This window comes from Cupressus sempervirens, chromosome 1 (assembly GCF_028749045.1).
Source record: "Cupressus sempervirens isolate cs-2001-9-10 chromosome 1, ASM2874904v1, whole genome shotgun sequence".
Classification (NCBI taxonomy): Eukaryota; Viridiplantae; Streptophyta; class Pinopsida; order Cupressales; family Cupressaceae; genus Cupressus; species Cupressus sempervirens.
The window spans coordinates 786,756,219-786,778,896 of record NC_143118.1 but is presented as its reverse complement, the minus strand read 5'-3'; the positions used below and the strand labels follow the sequence as shown (position 1 = coordinate 786,778,896).

The 22,678-nt window shown below is 32.8% G+C and overlaps 1 pseudogene; it reads right to left on the bottom strand.

Annotated features, from left to right (window-relative positions):
• Window positions 1-3,902: 3,902 nt before the first annotated feature.
• LOC149580221 (aldehyde oxidase GLOX pseudogene) lies at window positions 3,903-5,534 on the bottom strand (annotated as a pseudogene).
• Between the last annotated feature and the right edge of the window lie 17,144 nt (window positions 5,535-22,678).

Genomic DNA, 22,678 nt, shown 5'->3' with positions numbered 1-22,678 from the left:
AAAACAAAAGAATATAATAATAGGCCTTTTTAACAGATTACATCTCATCATAACCCCTTGGCCATTTTTCAAATATGGCCTTATTTCATTTTCAAGGGCTATCTTAACAAAATAAACCTTATTTAACTAAGGTTGGCAATTAAAATAATTTTCAAATAGCACATAGACCACTCAATGTCATATTGCTATAAATGGCTCAAGGGTGACCCCCCATTTTGGGAGGCTGGTGGTCAAGGGTTCAACCCCTATTGGCCTCCATAACTCTATTTGGTTGTTTTTTATAATTTAAAATGAAGCTCCCTCCAAAGTTTAGTAAACTTCATTTGTGGTGTGGTGGTTATTTAGGAAAACTGTTTGGAAAGTGGTTGTGGGTTCAAATCTGACTAAGTGCTTTTTGAAAACAAACCTTCCTTCTAGATGCCACATGTCAAATGCTGATAACTTGAGGCTACCATGTCACTTTTTTGATGTCATGATGATGTCATCAATATTTGTATTTTTCTTCCAAATTAAATGTGCATAACTTCAACATATGAGCTCCTTTTTCAACGAAACAATTAATGTTGGAAAGCTCTTAACAAGGTCTTCAATTTGAAATCCATTGTTGACCACTTTTTAGATGATTAATTTTTCACATTTTTATGGCCTTTAGTCCTAGTTTGACCAAACTTTGACCGATCATAACTTGGTCATCTAGACTCTAATTTTCCTTGTTCAAGTTGCGTTGGAGTCATAATTTTGAACACTTTGTAATGATGTTGATTCTTGAAGCATTGGGGACATTTTATTTTTCACTAATTTTAATCCCCTAGATCAAATCATACAAATCAAAACCCTACTATTTCATTTCTAATCACTGTAAATAGTTTGTATTGAAAACATTTTAATAGAGGCTAACCTAATAGTCAATTGAAGGACTTAATAGTCTATGTAAATCCTTTAACAAGGTGACATTTTAAATGGAATGATCAAAGTCCTTTGACAAGGCCAGTCCTATAACTATAAGGGTGACTAAATTCTCAAACCAAGTCACATTTAATCATGTGTATTGTAATCATTTAACAGGGTTGGCTCCTTATAGAGCTCACTTTGAAAGATTGAAAAAGTTGTGACATGTTGCTAGTTTTTTTTCCCAAATTGGTTTTCCATGTAAAATCCTAGTGTCAAACTTGTGTTGAATTCTTTATATGTTTTACATTTGATAAAGTTTATATTCAGCAAAGTATGTTATGTTTGGGATAGTAATTTTCTTTATCAATAAAGTAGAGACTAAGCAATAGTAGGATAAATAGACTAGTGAGTGTTTTATGTTTAATTTTTCAAATAGTACTTATGGACCTTGAATTACTGATTCAACCCCTTCCCTCCCCGCCTCCCCCCTCTCAGTTATTGTAAACATTTCAACAATGACTTTAATTTCAAAATGTATTCCAGTTTAGTTTTTGTAGTCCCTTATTCTTATTTAAGGATTATAATTGTGAATACTTGAGTATGAATCAAGTATGGAACTACATTCAATGAATAAGAAGTGATATATTTTTCACTATTCTACAATATGCACAAAGAATCTCATGAAATATTGTGTTTATCAATGAAATAGGGTTGGTTTTGTTTCTAGTAGTTTGATAATAGTTCTAATTTTCTAGCATGGAGATTGGATCATATCATTTAATGTGACCATGATAGATAGAATCCTTGAAATAGGTCTAATTAGTATTTATGAAGTTTCCATATTTTCTCTAATTTTAAATGGAAAAGAGGGAGGTAATTGTTTATAGTTGCTCTATTCTACTAATGCTTGCTCGATTAAGAGTTCATATCATACTAAGGAAACAGTTTTGAAATAAATTGGTGTAAAACTACTATATTAGATGTTGTGTGAATTTTTTATCAATATTTTTTTATACAAGATATTCAAAAGGATTCTCATGCAATTATCAAGAAGATGGGATTATCAATGTTTCTTAAAAATTATCATTTTCTAATTCTCAAGTGTTTGAGACCACCTTGATTCCACATGCTAAGGCTCTTAAAGCTAGTGATCTTATAAAAAGAAAAGTGAAAGATCAATTGGATGAAGAAGGAAATGTTACTTGCATTGAAGATGAGGATACATAAGATAATAGAGAAATCATTGATTAGTCTCCTATTAATCCCAATTTTGTGCCTTGAACCATCATTTTTTGAGGTTGGTGGCATTGGAGGATGGAAGAATTTCCATCATCTCAAGTTAGCTTCTCGCTTTGATATGGTGTTCTACGTGAGAATTATTTTTGGCATTATTAGTTTTTTATTTTATTCTTCTTTCTGATGCTAACAAATGTAAAGAATATAAGTTGTGTGAAGCTTCATTTTGGAGACAACTTTGGAACCTGATACTTCACTGAATATAGATTGCTATCAAATGAGCTTTAGAGTATATGATCAAGAATAATACCCTTTTGAAGGCACTAGAGAATGAGAGGGATTTGAGACATCTCTTAGGGATTATTTTTGAGTAATTCAATATTTTGTGATTTAAGAACACAATTTGAAGCTACATATTTCCAAGGGTGACATGATATCTTCATGGAGCCTTGCTTGGTGTAGGATTTTCTACTTTGGAAAAAAAAAAAAAAACATTTTCTCAAAAGATGCAATCACATTATGCATTAAACGTATTTTTCTATCTCTAAGTTAAGGTATTTTTGAAATTTGCAGGACCAATGTATTAAGGGGGGGGAGGAGGGGAGTGTTTTCATAACATACTTATAAGGACATATAACTCTTCATCCTATAAATTATCAATTATCACCTAATCACTTTATGCACTATATATTATTATATCAAATGATTAATAAATGATCAAATATTCATCTAGTTTATATTTGGAAGAGCTTATAAACTAATTAACATTAAATCAACCTTGTAACATTTGCTTATGTTTATCTTACTTGTCAAATATTCAACTATCTTGACAAATAGATTAGATCTACCCGATTATGTATTATATTTACTTATGCTATGGTTTCAATAACCAATATCCATGAAACACATTCTATTATGATGTTTTATTTCCACATTTTCAAATTTCTTATTATTTTACATCCATTTAAATTTTTTGTATTATAATCTATAATGCAACATTCCTCCATGCACACAATTTTATTTACTAGTAGAAGAATTCTATATATATATATATATATATATATATATATATATATATATATAAAATTAATTTTGAAATATTTTATATTTTATTCTTTCTTTCTTAAAAGCCGCTTATTGTATTAAATTTGAAAGAAGAGATCTTCAAATCTTTGCTACAATTTTCTGCACCCCTACAACATTCCAATTTCTTGAGTTGGTTTACAGTGTTTCACAAATAAGAATATCTTCAAACCTTAGTCTATATTTGATTGCTCATTACTGTGTAGTTTGTTAAGTCTCTCATGTGTATCCAACTTCTAACCATTGAACTTTTTGATCTTCAGAAAATAACATGGTCTTGATTTTCCTAATCATCCCAAATAAATAGTAAGAGTTGAAATAGCAAGGTAGTGCCATTAGCTATTCCCATAGTAATTTTTCCAGAATGGTTAAGCTAGAGTTGTCGCCTACAAATGAAAATCTTACACCAATTGAAATAACTATGAGCACCCCTAACCCTACACTAACATTAAATAGAATAGCTCATTGTACAGTCACGTGATGGAAACTACAAGAAAACTCTGCAAATTTCTGCATTTAAGCACCTGTACATTTGAGCATGCACACCCTACAAAACTATAGTGATTCGAGCATGCATTGTACAAACCGGCCTTCTGGCCTAAAGGCTATAAATTTTTTGAAAAGAATGTGGAAACAGATGTTAATTGCCAAACATTGACTACTAATTCAATCTAACTACTTTAAACCATTAATTATAGGAATCGAATCCACTCGGCATTGCTTGGAATTCTTCCATTAACAACCCTAAACAGGTAGTAACCTGAAGGAGCTGCGACTGCTGTAGGCGGAGCAGTCACCTCTACGGAATACACCCCATCTCTTCCCGGCTCTCCAACTTTCGAAGCCGCCGCGAGCCACAAAAATCTCTGATTCATTGACCACGAATGCTTTGTGAAAGGAGGAGCGTATACATTGAACTTTATTTCCTGCATCGTAGCAACAGAAAAAACTAGAGTGAATTTGGCTCCGTACTTGATTTCCCTAGCTGACAATGAAGTTATATTTGGGCGCAAGGAACTGAAAGAGGGATCCAGATAGTATGGAACATAGGCTTCCAATCTCAGTTCTGTAGGAAAAGGCACGCCAGAGAATTTATACCGACTATTCGAATTGCTGCCGCCCACCAACACGCGCCCATCTGGAAGAACATTAGTAGTAGAATGATACATTCGAGGAATTTTAGAGGCAGCAAGAACTATAAATCTGTTTCCCAAATCTTCCTCCGGCCTATAAAGAAACGGGCTTAGCGCAGGCTTTCTTGCAGATTGAAAACCAGCAGTTCCTTGTTCTGCTCTGTTGATTATCAGAATTTCACCGGTGGGAAGAATCAACATGTCGCCCATCAGTCTCGGCCCGGGCATGTCCTCCATCTGCCACACCGTGCTCTCCGAAGTGATCTCAATTCTCCCGCAGCTCTGCAACGCATCCATGAAAATTTGATCCCGATTTGCTTTTCCAAATGCTCCGTCTAGTGCTCCTCTGCAGACGAGAATCTCCACGGTCTGAAAATCCTCTGCCGGATCAAGCGGCAGCATGACGGACGAACCGGTTGACGGGTAATTCCGAGGATCCCCGCCAGGCATGGTGGGGAAACTTCTGATCACCTCGTTGTTTCTGTAGTCGAGGAGAATTGAATCCTTGTTGGCGAAGATGAAGAGATTTCCATCCGAAGACAGATGTGTAAATGGGTACAAGTTGTTCTCCTCGCCAGGGGTATTGGTGGTTCGCAAAAACGGGAGGTGGTAGAAGGTCTCGCCGGTTTGTTTTGGGACAAATTCATAACTAAACGAGCCGCATCCTTCGACAATGATAATCCGTCCGTCGGGTAATATCTGGTCTGAAGAGTACCATCTTTTCTTGGAGAGTGTTGTGGATGTCTCGACCCAATCGCAGGTACTGTCATTGCAGGGGTTATAATTATGAATGACCTTCTCGCCCGTTCTCCACCCGTCGGTTTGGATGAGCAATCCTTTGCTGTCAAACGAGCCTGAGGAACACCAGGTGTTGGTTAAAATGTGCAGTGGCCTCACACTGTCCATAGCAATGTCATATTCGACGGAGTGAGCCGTGCAATCTCTGGACTCAGGTGGCGGGTCATTATTACAGGGTGGGTTGGTTCTCATGATTTGAGAAGGACCGGCGGTCGTCTGGTCGAAGATGATCAATTTGTTGGTGTGAGTGAGCATCGTGTGCATTGCCGAAACTCCCGAGTTGTTCAACAGGGGCACCCATTTTCTTCGCTGCTGGGCCGAGCTGAGCTTCAAACATGGTGCCAAAAACCCGAAAACTGCAATCTTGAAGATTAGGTCAGCCGAGAATGACATTTTGTTTGATTCGGGAGGGTTGTGAATGAAAAATCTATGTGGACTGAAGTGACATGGATGAACCAATCTGTGTATTGGTTGCTGGGAATTACGATGATGATTATATAGAAGGGAGAGTTTCGATGGTAAGCTGAGATTTACGCGTCATTGAATTGTTCGAACACTGAAATCTGAGTCCTTTTACAATGGGTGTTCATCATACTTCAGAATTCACTGCCGGCTTCGACTACAAACTAATCTCCTGGGTGGCTAAAAGATTTGTTCTCACCTCGTTGTTTGAACTGCAACCCAGTGTTTTGATTTATTTGGGGTTTTGTATTGCCGATTTGTATCGATGGTTGTTTTGTTGATATTACAAATCCACTCGGGCCTTCTGTCCACTTTTGTTTTGCTCTGCTCGTTTTCATTTGGGTATGATTTAGTCCTTGTTTTCATACTAATCAAATGGTTCACGCGTCAAACATTTTTTTCACAATTTAAAAATAAGGCAGTTCGATAGTTTTGAGAATGGAGAAAGGAATGAGTTGATGGGTGTGTTTTGAACTAGTGAGTGCCATTACATGTCTTGTTAGTCGTGAATGATTGGAGGAATCGGTCGAGATATATGTTCTTATTTCTTGTCACTATACGTGAGTGGTTGACCTATGCAAACTAGGAGAGTTTATGGTACTGGTTTTGAGATTAGGCGAGCAATTAGAAAAGTAACTGAAATTGATTACGTAAAATGTATATCCAAATATAAATTAAATTAAATTTCTTTGCTATGATATGATAATTTCTTTAAAATGTAATATTTTGTATATTAAAAAGAAGTCAAAATTTAGGTGACTAGTCTATAATACATAGACTTAGTGATAGAGTCACTATCAACATAATAACAACTCATAATAACTCAAAGATCTATAGTCAGTAGACTATACACTCATAATTAATATAAAAAACATAGCGATGGACCAACAACCTACTATCAAGCTATGTCTTGCAGATAGTGAAAAAAGAAAACCACTCATGCTATACAAATATCTAGACTAATCATAGTATCAGGGATGTTCATCATAACAAATATTAAAACCATAGTGTAAATGTTCCATATCCAACCATGCAAGAGCTGAAATTTCAAGGCAGAGCGAGAAAAAACATAACAAAAATAGAATTAAAAGCACAAAATGAGAAAAACTCATCATTCTTTCGTTTTCAGTTTGGCCACTTTCCTCTTACCTTTGCTGATGGCCTGTGGAATTTTGATTTCCAGTTCAATTCTGGCCTTTGCTTCATCATAAGTACCAAAAATCCGTTGCCTTGGATCTACTGGCTCATTTACTAGTGCTTCAATGATATCCCTTGTTTCATCAATATTTACCTCATATGGAAGAGGTTTCACCCATGCAACTCGGGGTCTAACTGCCTGTATGTACACCTTGTCACAGTCAACCATAAAACATACGTCATCTTTATATTTTTCAACAAGCCTAGGAGGAATTCTGAATCAGTTATTCATTCTCTCCTTAAAGTCTTCAAAATAGTTATCCATGATACTATCAAATTTTTCTCCCATCTCTGTTATAAACTCTTTAATCTGATACAAAATTGGGACATCTTTTCTCCATTCTACGGTTCCCTTTGATGGAAAGAATTTTTGTACATAAAATAGTAAACATATTAACAGAGATCCAAATTTACAGGGGTTATTCTTCGATGTCCTTATACTGTCCATGTTCTTGTTTAACTGCTTCAACATTACTTTTGACAGATCAAACTCAAGATTCTTCTTTACAATCTTCAGGGCCAAATCCACAGCTTCACATGATACACTATTTAACCTGTTGGAACTATATAACTTATATGCAATAATATGTATGCCAAATCTTAGTTCTGGATCTATTACAGTGTTAACCTTCAAACCTCTACCATCCCACTCGGCTAGGGTTTTCCTCTGTAACTCATCCCGTCCTAGGGTTTTGGTGGTTTTGGCTTTGCTAAGCATCGGGAGACCCGTGATTTTGTGAATCATCTTCTTGGTTATCAAAACGGGTTGTTCCAACCACAACTGACCATTATGCACTCGAATCAAGATATACCTAATCCATTTGGTTTGGAAGTTTCTAGGCATATGCGCAATGTGAGTCAAACCTTTAGTTTCCAAATGTTTGTGCTCGATTTTGAGAGAACCATTTACACATAACTCTGCTAGGGCATTATCCATGTCCAATGTCCCTATTTCTTGAATAGCACACTTAAAATGAGTGCGAATGTCATTCACGAGGAGTACCTTGGGTGGAATCTGTGATTGAGCTCCATTGGGATCGAGCGATTCAGCGATGGCAAGAACGAGCTTGAACGTAGGTGCCTTCCATTCTGTTCCCTTCACAAGCATTTCGAAACCCTTCTTCGCCTTGCTGCTGCTGGTGCTTGCGGATGCCATTGCTGCTCGATGAGTGAAAAGGTTTCGTAAGAATACTTTGTTGGAAAATTTCTTCAAATCGCTTGAACTCGCTTGAAAGCCTTTTTTTTCTGTGTAAATCTCAAATTCGCGGTGAAAAATGAGGTTGAAATCTGCCCTTTTGATGAAAAATTCACTATTAATGTTCAGTACGAAGGTAGCTGCGATCGGCAGACTATCATCCACTAGCTCGGCTTAAACTTCACAACTCGGTGACCAAAAGAAAATAGGTTAAACCGACCTTAACTCGGTAAGAGAAGAACCAACCATGCTCGGTAAGTGCAACCTAGTGAAAGAAGCCTTATTGCACCCGACTGAGCTCAGTAAGGTCATGTGCCGACCATGATCCTGATGTATCTGAAATACTGATTTGATCATATTTTCATTCTAGGACTGCTTAGGATATTGCTTTGTAGATACAGTCCTGGTCTTATCCTGATGAGTCTTAATTGGAAATGGTAGAGTCACTCACTTCTTGAGTGACCATTCTATCACTTGAATTATCTAGCTTGGCAGACTTTGGCATCCATTGCTGCTTCATTTGCTTTCGAATATTGTCTACTTTGATTTTCTTCTCATCCTCGACTTTCTTTATGTTCATGCAATTTTTAGATATATGACCAAGTTCTGTACATGTATAACATCTTATAGTGGTATCCCTTTTTCTTAGGTGATACCTTGCACAGTTTATGCCAGTATGACCATATTCTCCACAATAATGACATCTGCACCAAGTGTTGTAGTCCCAACCAAATATTGCTTTGACAAGTTGTTCAGCTGGATTAAATGATTTAGATTTGCATTGCGATGCCTTATGACCTTGCTTTTGGCATTTGTGACATTTACCTTCAAATTTCGGTTTCTCTTTGCATTCATTGGCTTTGTGTCCATGCTGATTGCAATTGTAGCACTTTCCATTAAATTTTCCTTTTCCATTGCTCCAACATCTGTTAGATGTATGACCTAACTTCCCACAGTGGCTGCAAGTAGGTCTTTGATTCTTTTGAGTACCCTGTTTGGAGGATTCACCTTCTTCCTTGTATCCAAGGCCTGCTTTACCATTTTGTTTATGAAAGTTTTCTTCATTTTGCAGATTCAATTGATCCATGTCCTTTTGAGATTTTACCATTCTCTCATTGACTTGTTTTTCAGAGATTAGATCACTTTGTAAGCTTGCATTGATTTGCCTTTTAGTAATTAAGTCATTTCTCAAATTCTCATTCTCAGATATTAGATTCATAATTTCTTCATTTGCATTAGATAATTGAGTTACAAGATTTTCAAGCTGAGAGGATTGATTATTCCTTACCTCTAAGTCTTCAGCTGCCTTGTTCCTTTGCTCCAAGATTTTGCATAGCCTGATGGACTGGATTTCTTGTTCCCTTTTCAGCTTTCTTAATTCTTCCTGCAGAGATCCATTCTTTTCTAAAAGTTCTTTGATTGCTTTGTCAGCTTCATCTGAACTACTTGATGGTGAGAGATCTTCAATCTTTTCTTCAACATACTGATGGTCATTCATTTTCCTTGCAAGTTCTTTTCTTCTTTTCAAGGATTGTGAGAGATGCTCTTTTGCTTCATTGAGTTGAGCCATGGCCATTTTCAGATCTAGCTTTTCATTCTCAATAGTTTTGTCAAGTCTGAATATCTCCATTGTCCTTGATCTTTGCTCAAGCTGTGAAACTTTTATCTTGAGAACCTTAAAGCTCTGATACCAATTGTTGGAAATATTCAAGATATGACAAGTTACTGAGAGGGGAGGGGTGAATCAGTAACTTTAAAATTTCAAACAATAAAACTGCATACTGATATATTCATCATTCATCCAAGTAACCTACTGTAAGCATGAAACAAAATCATTTGCAACACTTGAACACACAGATTTGGTGACCCAGAAACCTTCCAAATAGAAAGTAAAACTGGGGTGGGGATGAAACCCACAAAGCTTCGTTACTGCAGTATGAAGTTGGCCGGTTAAGGCTACAATGACCACTTCTGGTGATCTGCCCTGTTAGGAGCACAAAGGATTGCTAGATCCACCTTGTTAGACGATTTACAAACATACAATAAAGTATGCACTCTATTAGGAGATTTACAAAAGACTATTAAGTCTACCTTGTTAAAGGATTTACAAAAACTGATTCACCTGTTAGAATTAAATAGTGGATCTGATTACAACTGATTGCTGATAAGATTCGCTATGCTCTGATTCACCTTGATGTGATAGATAAAAATTTTCTGCTCCAAAACTCGACCTTGCTGAATTCCTTCACAACTCAGTACACATACTTTCGCACGCATGTATTTCTTTCACACTTTCGCATATTCATTACCATTACTATTTCCATTACAATTTCCTTTTCAATTACATTTGAATGATACAATACACTGCATATATATACCATCCAAATAAACAATACATGCAAGGTCGGCCAAAATAACAAGTGAAAATCTCTATACAAAGTCAGCCCAAGGTAAAAACTCGGGTTCACTGAACTGACTCGGTGTCCTTCTGATAATCGGCGTCCACTGCGTTACTCGGCATCGTCATGCACTCGGTAGAAGTGAAGGCACGGTCCATACTAAACACTTCGAGTAGTTCTGAACTCAGTAACCACTGGAGACTCGGTAGAAGAGATGTCACTCGGTGAACACTTCTATCTGAACTGTAGCTCGGTGATCAAAGGAAACATTTGATAGAAACTTGTGACTCAGTGATAGTTAGTTTCCTTGATAACCGTCTGAGCTCAGTAAAATTAATTTCCTTGATAACCGTCTGAGCTCAGTTATCACGAAGTTCTCGATCAATACTAAGTACATCTTTACTCGATCAAAACTGATTCCTTTCTTTACCTCGAACACTCGGTAAACACTGGCTGCTTTGTTCACCTCGATCACTCGGTAAACACTGACTTCTTTGTTCACCTCGATCACTCGGTAAACACTGAGAACTAGGTAAAGCTTGGCTTACAAAGGAATGTCCAGTGAGAGCTCGGTAAGCATTCAAAATCCCATAAGTGTTGTAACTAATGACAAAAATGTATCATAATGCCAACAGAGAGAGGGTAGAAAGTAGATTTTTTTGGTTATCTAAATATTAGTTTTCCTTCTTCTCACTAAAATAAGTGTACTTGAAGCTTCTTTCTACTATGTCATTAAATATGAGACTAAATTCAAATTCAAATGTAAAATTGAAGAGAAGACTTGGAGAAAACTCTGTTCTCATGTTTGAAAGTCCAAATCAAAGGCTAATGCTTAGATTTGTACTTGGAAACTATTGCACTATAAATTACCAATGGATGAAAGATTAAAGGTTATGAAGATTGAACCACTCAATTGTTTATTTTTCTATAGGAGAGAAATTTGAAAGCACAGTTTTTGGGACTACTCATGGGCGAGGGAAAAAAGGGCAGCAATATTTAAATATCTTCATACTATTTTTGGTCATGTTGTAAGCTAGTGACAAGCTATTTTGGAGCTCACTTTCGTAATAATGGAGTGGTTGACTCAGTGAGACAAATTATTTTACTTGATATATGAAAAATTTATTGTTTGGAAATTATTCATGAGGGTGCACAAATATTTTAGCTTAATTTTGACATCATATTTTAAATTATTTATTTACACTGTCAATTGCAGGGTGTATCCAAGGAACAAGTGAAAACTAGTAAGTTGTTGGATGCCATCAAATACCATATTTTTAGCTTGATGAGAAAGACACCATGTCCTTGACACAATTCTAGTCATTGTTAAAGCTCAAAGTTTGATTCTTTTGTTCAAGAAGATTATTATGTGATGTTGTTTTTTGCATTGTTAAATCCTTGTAGTGATGCAGTTTCATTTTGTAAGAGAAACATTTTTTCGCCTTATAGTGCTAAACTAGTGGATTGATTTTCATTATTTCATGGAATCCTATTTGCTACTCTCTTATTTTTAATTCACTTAGCATTTTTTGATAAAAAAAATAAAAGTAAATCTTTTCTTAATTAATCAAGATCAATGCTTTGTGTCGAAAAACACATGAATTCCTTTGTATCTTGATTCAATGATAATTGACTTGGGTTGTTTAGTTATATGTTTAATGGCAAAAATATGTGAAACCTCTTTCCAAAAAATTAGATAATAATTAGATTTTTTTAATGAATTTCTTTTTGTTCAATCTTTATTAGTTTTAAAAAAAATGTTTCTCATTAATCATTAACATTGGACCACATTTAGGAAAAATATGCAACTCATTTTGTGCTTACTTTTGGTAGTGGTAATGGCAAATCTTGTATTCTAAGAAATTGATGATAGCATTAAAAAATAAAAATACTATCATTCTAGGATTTCTCTTTAAAAATTGTACATGGTTTATGGTTTATCTTGTTACTTTTATTACATTTCTTTCTTCATAGAAAGTCTAGTTGTATCTTTTGCAGTGAAGCACATTTTCTAAATTATTAAACTCATTTTTAGTTCCTGCCATGGAAGAGAACTCTTTTCAAGGGTTGGAATGGAAATGGTGATTAAACTCTTTATTTTGAACCAAAATATTATTTTGTTTACTCCTTGGACTATGTTGTTTCTAATATTTTTGAACAAAAGACTATTGAATTTTATAGTTTCAATGCCAAAAATTAAAACCAGCATATTGCTCTGATCTTTTTCATTTGGGTATTATTTATTCCTAGTTTTTGTACTAATCAAATGGTTCATGCATCAAATGTTCTTTTCATAATTTAAAAGATATGTTGTTTGATAATTTTGAGAATGGAGAAAGGAATGAGTTGATGGATGTGTTTTTAAATAGTGAGTGTCATTACATGTTATATTAGTTGTTTGTGGATGATTGGAGGAATTGGAAAAAATATATGGTTTCATTTTGTGTCACTATATGTGAGTGGTTTATGTATGTAGACTAGGGGAGTTAGTGGTACTGGTTTTGAGATTAAGTGGACAATTAGAAAAGTAACTGAAATCAAATATATAAAACGTATATCCAAAGAAAAAATTAAATTAAATTTCTTTGATATGATATGATAATTTGTTTAAAATGTTATGTTTTTAATATCAAAAAATAGTCAAAATACAGGTACTAGTCTAGAATACATAGACTTAGTGACAAAGTCACTATTAGTAGAATAAAAGCTCATAGACCAGCTGACTTATAAATCACATACTAAGGCTTGATTCCTAGTCCAAAAGTGTTAAATAGCCAAATTTGACTTATTGTTTCCAAGTTTAATTATGCCTTAGTGTGTGATGTTTAAGGGTGACCCTCATACACACATAGTCAGTAGACAATACCCCCATTATTAATATAAATAACATAGTGGTAGACCAACAACCTACTATCAAACCAGGTCCCACAGATAGTAAAAAAGAAAACCATCCATGTTATAAAAGAATATAGTATTGAGGATGCTCATCATCAAAACTATTAAAACCCTATTATAAATTTTTCGTATCTAGCCACCTAGGGCTTGAAAGTTTAAGTAAGAGAAAAAAGCATAACAAAAATAAAATTAAAAGCACAAAATCATAAAATGTCCTCATTCTTTCTTATCTTCCAATTTGGGCATAGACAACAGCCCATCCATCCAATTATTAGCTAAGAATTAATACATCTTCTTTGCATCCTCCTCCTCATTACTTCCCCCTTCTCCATGTCCTATTGTAGGAGTTGGATAGTAGTTGTAGCAACATGCATGAACTTGACCCCAGAATTAATCAAGGTCATGAAACAAGACTCCATCTTGATCAATCTATCCTTCTACTTTTCTAGGTTGAACCACAATTTTTTGGCTTTATGGCTTGCAAGAAAGGGTAATTTAAGGTGGAGAGAGGGTTACAAGTATATATTTTGGCTATTTGAAAAATCAAATTTCCTTGTTCACACTAAAATAAGTGTACTCGAACCTCCCTTCTATGGTGTCATTAAATATGAGACTTAATTCAAAATTGAAATGTAAAATTAAATAGAAGACTTGGAGAAAACTTAGTGCTCAAGTTTGAAAGTCTAAATCATATTCTAATACTTAGATTTTGAATTGTAAACTCTTGCACTAAAAATTATCAGTGGATGAAATATTAAAGGTTATGAAGATAAACCCGCTTAAGTATTCATTTTGTCATACGAGGGGAAGTCTAAGCACATTTTTTGGGACTGCTCATGGGCTAGGAAAAAATGGGCTACTATATTTAAATACCTTCATACTATTTTTTGTGACACTGTAAGTTGGAAACAAGCTATTTTAGAGCTTGGCTTTAATAATTATAATGTGGTTGATTGAGCAAGACAAACTATTTTACTTCATAAATGGAAAATTTATTATTTGGCAATTTAATCAAAGCAAATTATTGATGAAAAAGTACAAATATTTGAGTTTTAAGATCATATTTAATTTTTTCATTTACACTCCCAATTTAAGCATGTATTCAAGGAACAAGTGAAAACTAGTAGGTCGATGCATTCCATCAAATGCCAAGCTTTTTATGCTTCATGAGAGTGATACCATATTCTTGAGATAATTATAGCATTTTTAAACGTTCAAAGTTTGATGTTTTTGTTCATGCTTGTTGTTGAAGAAGATTATAATGTGATGTTGTTTTTACTTCATTGAATCCTTGTAGTGATGCATTTTCATTTTGTAAGTGAAATATTTTGTTGCCTTCTAGTGCTGAAATGGTGTATTGATTTTCATTCTTCCTTGGTATTCTATTTGATACTCTCTTATTTGTAATTCACCTAACCTTTTTCAATTTAAAAAAAAGTAGATTTTTTATTAACTATTTGAAATTAGTGTTTTGTGTGGAAATGTGCATGGATTCCTTTCTAGCTTAAAATTTAGTGATATTTGACTTGGGTTTTGTAGTTTGTCTTAAAATTGATATTAAATATATTTTTTTTTAATGAGAAAAATATGTAAAACATCTTTCCAAAATAAATAGAATTTTTGAAAGAATGTTTTTTGTTCAATCTTATTGATTTTGTTATGATAGTCAATTAATTAAAAAATTTCTTAATCTTTAACATTGGAGTACATTTAGGAAAAATGTGTAACTCTTTTTGTGTATACTTTTGGTAGTGTTAATGGGAAAGTTTGTATTCTAAGATATTGGTGATAGTATTAAAAAATGAAAATACTATCCATCTAGCATTTCTCTTTAGAAATTGTAGATGGTTTATGGCTTATCTTGTTACTTTTATTACATTTCTTGCTTCATAGAAAATCTAGTTGAATCTTTTGCAATGAAGCATATTTTAAAAATTTATTAAACTCATTTTTAGTTCCTGCCATGGAAGAGAACTCTCATCAAGGGCTGGAATGTAAATGGTGATTACATTTCTATTACTAAGAACCAATATATTGTTTTGTTTACTCCTTGGAATATGTTATTTTTAATATTTTCAAATAAAATATTATTGAAGTTTATAGTTTTAATGCCAAAAATGAATACAACACATTTCTACCACCTAGATGAAAGGCTTTAGAGAATTTTATGAGTGAGAAAGAGTGAATATCAAATTTAAACTGCCAGAGTTATCATTTATGTTGAAGGATGTAGTAGTTAGTATATTTCTCTTCTATTAGGGATATAAATTTTGCATATGGAAGAAACAATCTTTAAATAGTGATTAATATTTTGCATTTAACCAATTAAATTGCTATATTTATTTTCATTATTTTTTCTTGTTTATGTGTAATATAAAAAAAAAACATATTTGCTACCCATTATATATGTACAAATATTTGTGTAGTTTTTTATTGATGCTACTAAATGCTAGAAGAGGTCTTTCCTAATAAGAATGAAACAAAATGCTTAATCTTAGAGTTGTCTATTAGTACATTGCATGAGTTGCACAAGAGATCTCTTGTAGTGTGTTATAGGTTAGTGTAAAAAATACTATTTAATGGGCTACCAAAACAGTAGAGGAGAACATTAGATTTGGGATAATTTTGAGGTTTACATATTTTAGTTGTTTTACTAATTTTAAACAAAATGACAAAATAAGATTCAAATAAAACTAGAATAGTTTATCTGTCATATCAAAGAAAAGTGCATTTGGAAGCATTTCATACCTACAATTTTAATGTGCCAAAATAGGTGTTTTAAGACAATATTTCCATGTGCTTTGCAATTGTCATTTTTTCTCTTTTTGTTTCAAAATTAGTTCTCCTTTTCAAGCTTTATCATGCAGAGATTCTTAGTAACATACCATGCATAAAAGGCTTGAATATTTTTGTGCTTCTCCATTCAATTATAGTTTTGAATGGATTTTCTTATCTACGGAGTTGTTATCGGTTTGTATCTCTTCTTTCTCAATGGTTCTCCTTGCAATCTTTCTTGTACGTACCATTGAGCCTAGTATTCAGGCTTTTCTAACTCAAGAAGTAGATTACATTCTTTGGAATGTAGAAATATATGCATGGTATGGGAGGAAAACATTTTTTTATATTTTTCTAATTTTCTTTTTATAATGTGATCCTTTCTCTTTTCCTCTTTTTAGGAGGGTTTGATGAATGTTGTTACAAAATTTATGCAAGGGTTATAAAGTTTGTGAATTTTGAAAAATTATTTCTTAAAATAAAACTTTGCTTTCTATTTTTTTTTTTTTATCTTTAGAAAAAATTGGGGAGTTATTAATTTTTCTATTGCTTTGAGAAATACATTTATCAGTTGTTATCTTCCATTCTATGCCCAACTATCATTATAAATATATATTAAGAGTAATGTGAGTTGGAATATGTAATTTAGTATATGTACTATGTTCATGCTCATATCTATATTTGTTTTCCTTATAAGAACTCCTAGTTTCTTCTAGTACACCTCTTAGCCAACATATTGATACAAATAGTTTTGTAGAGAACAAATTAATAATGGTCTCTAATGTTTTGACTTTGGGTGATTTAACCATTATGTTTTCCTCACACCCTATCATGTAACTTTTTTGTGCAATAATTTTGACTTTTCCTCCATGCCAATTATTATCCAATGTATTGATACATTTTATTTTAAGAAATAATTAGAAACCATAAAGGTAATCCTATTAAAGTGTTGATTTATTTTCCAATTTCTTACAACATTTTTTATCCTTCTTTAATATTTTTTTTTAAATTATGAAAATCAAGCTCTTTTTTCATTTATTTCATTAAAGCCAATATCACAAAAATACTACTTCAATTGTGCAATACTAGAAGATATTATATTCATGTATCTCTTTAAGAAAATATCAAAGGAAGAGCTTACACAAAGTTTTGAACTCTTTCCATTTATTATGTTAAGTAAATCCTTTTGGATGGAGAGTAGATTAGTTTAGCAATTTTTTTTTTGTCTTCATGATGAGATTATCACTGCTCAATTTTGTTTAACCATTAATTTTTGTTGATCTTCATAGACACATATTTTATTATGTTTTGGAACTTTTGTTTTGATTATTTAGTGAAAAAAAGGGAAGTTACTTAATAGGATGTAGGTCCCCACTTGTTCATACTAAATCATTCAAGTATGTGTGTGAGGAAAAGGAGAATCATCAAATATGATACTTTCTTGAATCCAAAATTTATTAGAAAGGCATAAATAAAGTAATGCACACCAATACTGAATTTTATTATGTGGAAAGTAATACATACTTGAGAAAATACTCTTTGTCCTATCTATGATAATATTTATGAAAAATTGCACTAATTCACTAAGAAAAGTAAATCTACATGTCAACTATACACAATCATCCCAATTAAGATACAAACTTATGCTAAAGTTTTGAATTGAAATGAAAGATATATGACTCACCTTGACATGTATAGAGGAATGTCTATTTTTTTTCTATTAAAAATGAAGGCATACACGTGTTTTGAAAAATAAAACTATAGCTCCCCAAATAGATTAGAAAACCTAGAAAAATCCAAAAACTATTTTTCTACTGAAGGCTTGGAGAACAAATGGACTTGGTGGAAACCCATATTGATGATTTTTCATGATGTCACCATCTTCTTGAGGCAATATAACTAGTTCATCCCAATTTTTTTAGAGATCTTTCAATGATTTATTTCTAGATTTTCAACAAAAAATATACTATCCTTCTATTGCACATAGTAATTTAGGTTTTTGTTTTTGAATGGATGAGATTCCTTGGTTGACTCTAGATTTAGACATCAACCTTCAATTAAAATCTAAATGCATGTAAAAGAAATAATATAATGTAAGTATTCACTTTTCTTGTAAAAGCCCTTGTCAATAAAGATTTTTCCTTGTTGCACATGTTGTTGATGTTGAATTTGATTATGTAGAATGTAGGATATCTCCACAAAATGCAATCAATCTACCAGAACTACATCATGGAGTCAAGGATTTAAATGTGCATCAATAAAGAATATAATTAACTATTCAAGGTAGATCTCATCCGTTAACGTCCAAGAATATGCTAGATTTTGAAGAGGAAATGCTCACAGGGGATCCTTCAATAGTTGAAGAAACTTTCTTTATTGAATGATTAAATGCCTTAAATTCTTGATAGAACTCCATTGCTCACAATCACAAGGAAAGAGGTAGACCTAGTTGACCTCTTATAGAATAGGCCAACCTCTTATAAAATAGGTCATCATTTTTTGACCTATTCCTAAAGAAGAGGGAAAGAAGGGCTTCTAGAAGTCTTATATGGAGTGCAAATAGATTTGGGAAAGAAGAAACAAAATAGCAGAAAGAGATCATTGAGCATAAATTCATCCATGCTCCAAGAAGTCATCATGTAATGGGTCTTAAAAGGTATTAAAATATTGGTGCTTGCATTTTAAGACAATAAATTTATTCCCCACTTCAATAGGAGTATGAGTTTCCTTAAAATCATAGTAAAGTAGAACAAATGTAAGAGCTAATCTTATTATGACTTAGGAAAGAAATTAACCATCAAGTGCCCAAGACACATGAGTATTAATCATATCCAAAATCACAATAAGAGAGATAGTGCTATAAAATAAGTGTTATTGCTTTCCCAATAAGGTTTGAGTGCCTTATTTTGAGCCACACGAGAAAACTATTAGCTTACTTTTTATTACCTTTATTTGATTTATGGCATTATTCTAGTGTTTTATCTATATAGAATTCTAGTGCGTCACATTGTCATCATCTACCTATATATATATATATATCTATTATTCCACCATTCTCAATTTTGTATATTATCTTCCCTTATATTATCTTCAATTAATCTAAGTCATTATTCTAGTGCTTTATCTATATAGAATGATAGTGCCTCACATTGTCATCATGTACCATTATTTTCACGTGTAACTTGTGCTAGTATTTAAGGTAGCAAGCTTGTAGAGTTTAGTACTTATTTTCATAGTTGATCTTTTTTGTAATTGAAAGATATTTATTATTTAGTATTTATTCTCATGAATCATTAGATTAATTAATCTCATTTTTCTTGAAAACATATTAACATCTCTTGGTGTAAGGTGATGTAAGGAAAGGCCATCCATTGAGACTTTAACTTGTCTCTAGATTGGTGCAATTTTTCTTCCCCCACATTTTGGTGAACATGAAATGAAATAAGAACCTTTGTTGTGATGTTATTATAAAAATTATGGTAAATATATCTCTAATTTATATGCCTTCTTGAAGGGTGCCAAAAATAATCATAATATTCACATGTCTAGATGAACTATATAATGGAGAACCTTATCCCTATTATTTTTCAGTATCAATAAATGACAACTATATTATGTATCCATTTTATGCTACTTTTTGGGTACACATTATCATATAGGAGGTGATCTTTGTCAAAAAATTGAACATGGGAAAGAATGATGAGTATCTCACCATGATCAAGACACATGATGGTTTGTCCTTTCAATTTCTAGGTCTACCACTTTGAATATCTAGGTGGGACCAACATCAATCTTCTTCATTCTTGTGGTCTTTGGGGTTACACTAATATCTTTTAGGTTAACTTTATGGAAGTTTTCTTTTTGGTTATATATAAGTTCCTATAGATTCCTCATGAAGGGATCATTCACATATTAAGGATACTGGATGTTATCAGTCATTATCTTGTGGGGTTTTCTCCTTTGATCACTTTTGGCCCACTCAAATATGGCCCCTCCATCCATAGAAAGATATCACATTTATTTTTTATCCATATCATAAGCCAGATGAACTAAATCTAAAGTTGAAGGACCTCCCCTTTCTTATCCCTCTCATGAGGATTAAAATTCTTCACCATTTTCCCCTTCTTCATCAGGAGCCCAAGGAAAGAATTTTGCCCATATTAAGCTTTCTATCTTGCATTGATTGATGAAGCCTTCAATGGTATCTTATATTTGAGCACCCACATCTCACATGGATGATAGAGAAACATCCATTTTGTCAAATCTCAAGGTGAAACTACATCCTTCTATCCTCATTATCCCAAACTTACCTCCTATCATCTATTCATAGAGTAAGAGATCTTATAGGACTACACAATATCCTCTAAGACGAATTCCTCATCTATCATTCACAAGAACCACCTTTTATTAAGATTTTATCAAATGTCCCTATTTTAGGGATATAATCTACAATCTTATTATTTGTGGACATCTTTTGTTTAGTCTTCAATTTTTAAATATAATGGAAATATTACTTAAATGATAGAAATTAGATACTTTTATGGTCAAATTTGATCTTGGATTTTAATTGGTATGATTCCATCTATTTATTATATATTTCGATTGATCTCACATCTAATTATTATATATTTTCATTATGTGAAAATAATGATTTTAGTGTTAAGATTTTATATAAAAAGATCAAATTTTAGGACAATTGTTGATCTATCTTTGAAGATATAGAATTAAAATCAATAGTTGTATATATGCAAATAATTTTACTAACATTTAAATGTTGTTTGCCATGTATATTTTCAATAATTTTAAAACTTTTGAATTAATATAGATCAAAATTACTAGATAGTAGGAGATGCAAAAATCACTTTAGTTAAAAATTGTCATAGCTTCTTAAACTAATGAGTTCATTGAAGTTGAATACAATGTAGATTTGTGCTCTTTAAAAATAACATAGAATGTGGTCAAGAACATATTGTAGGAGACTTAAAACATTCACATAAGTTGTTGTTTACTCTTCATATCAAATCAATATTTTTTTATAATTTAAATATTTTAAAATAATACTAGAAAAATTTTAAATAAGAAAATAATAAATTTTAATATAAAATCTTGATTTTTAATTATTTCAGAATAAAGAAAATTGAAAGTAAAAATAATATATAAATAAAGAAGATAGTATCATTGAATAATAAATGTCAAATTTATAATCCCTAAAATGAAAAAGATAAAAAGTACTAAATGGCTAAAAGAAAATATACATTTAAAATTACTGATTGGTAACTACAAATCTTTATCAATCAAATTAATCAAATTAATTACTTAGATCTACAATATAAGTTTGTTAGATATTGATACTAATATACAAGCCCTATGTAGAAACAAATTGAGGGCTAGGGAATCCTACAGTAGGAATTTTTCATGAGGATAACTTGTTCCTTATTTATGTAAGTCATGGGATAGTTAGTGTTTAGATTGGCTCAGAGAATGCTTTGATCATAGATTGTTTATAAGACCCCTAGACCATAGTATTGTCACTCATCTGCTCCTCTAGCTTTAATGATAAGAGAATTTGTTAATAATTTAAACTATAGAAAGTTTATTAGCAGCTATCCATTGTCAATGTTCGAAGATGGGCACTTTATTTGTATGTAGAAGTGTCATGTGCAATGCTGAAATGCTTGCATTTTCCACTAAAAGCTTCCATCTTCCTATAAGAAATAAATCACAACTTTAAAAACTTCACTTGGCACTAACTATTGCCGAGTGCCAGTTTTCTCGGCACCTTAAGGAGTTGAGTGGTAGATTTCTTGGCACGTGAAGGCACCAAGTGATAGGTAGTAGGTGCTGAGTTAGCTCGACACAAGAAGAAGCCAAGTAAGATTGGCACATGAAGAAGCTGAGTAAGCTCGACACACAAAGGGTAATGCTTGGAAATAGTGGATGTCGAGTGAGCTCAAATCAAACTAAAAAAATTATAACTTAGAGAAATTTCAATGTGAATGTTTCCACCATTAAAACTAGAGAGCCAAAGCTTAAAGCTTCTAAACAAACTTCTAAAATGTAATGAATAGGAGAAGAACAATGGATTCAGGTATGCCTACTTTCTTTCTATTCAACTTTGATTAAAAATATTACAAAATCTGGAAGCATTCAACTTCAACTAGAAAACCCTAAAACTTTAACAACTTCAATACGTCAAAACTTTAAACTTGTAGCTCTAATGGCTGCATACAATGGTGGCTGAAGCAATCACTACTTCAACAGGACAAATCCAACAATAATGAACTTATAGAATGAATAGAAGAAATTCATGCAACTGGATGACACAAACTTCCTTCTGTCTCTACAATGACTGATCTGTTGATCAACTTCTTTCTTCTTTCTCTGCTCTGCAACTCTCTGCTAAACTTGTGATTTGCTAAAATCACTTGAATGAATCTAAAACATTCCTTTTGTCATACATTTCCCCCTCTTTCCTGATTTCAAAAACTCACCCACCATAGTTATTGTTTCTATATGTTCTGGAGTCTGTCAGGTGGTAGGTGGGTGTTTAGATCTAGGGACAAATGACCATTGCATTTAATATTCCAACACTCCCCCTTTCTCCTGAGCCAAAC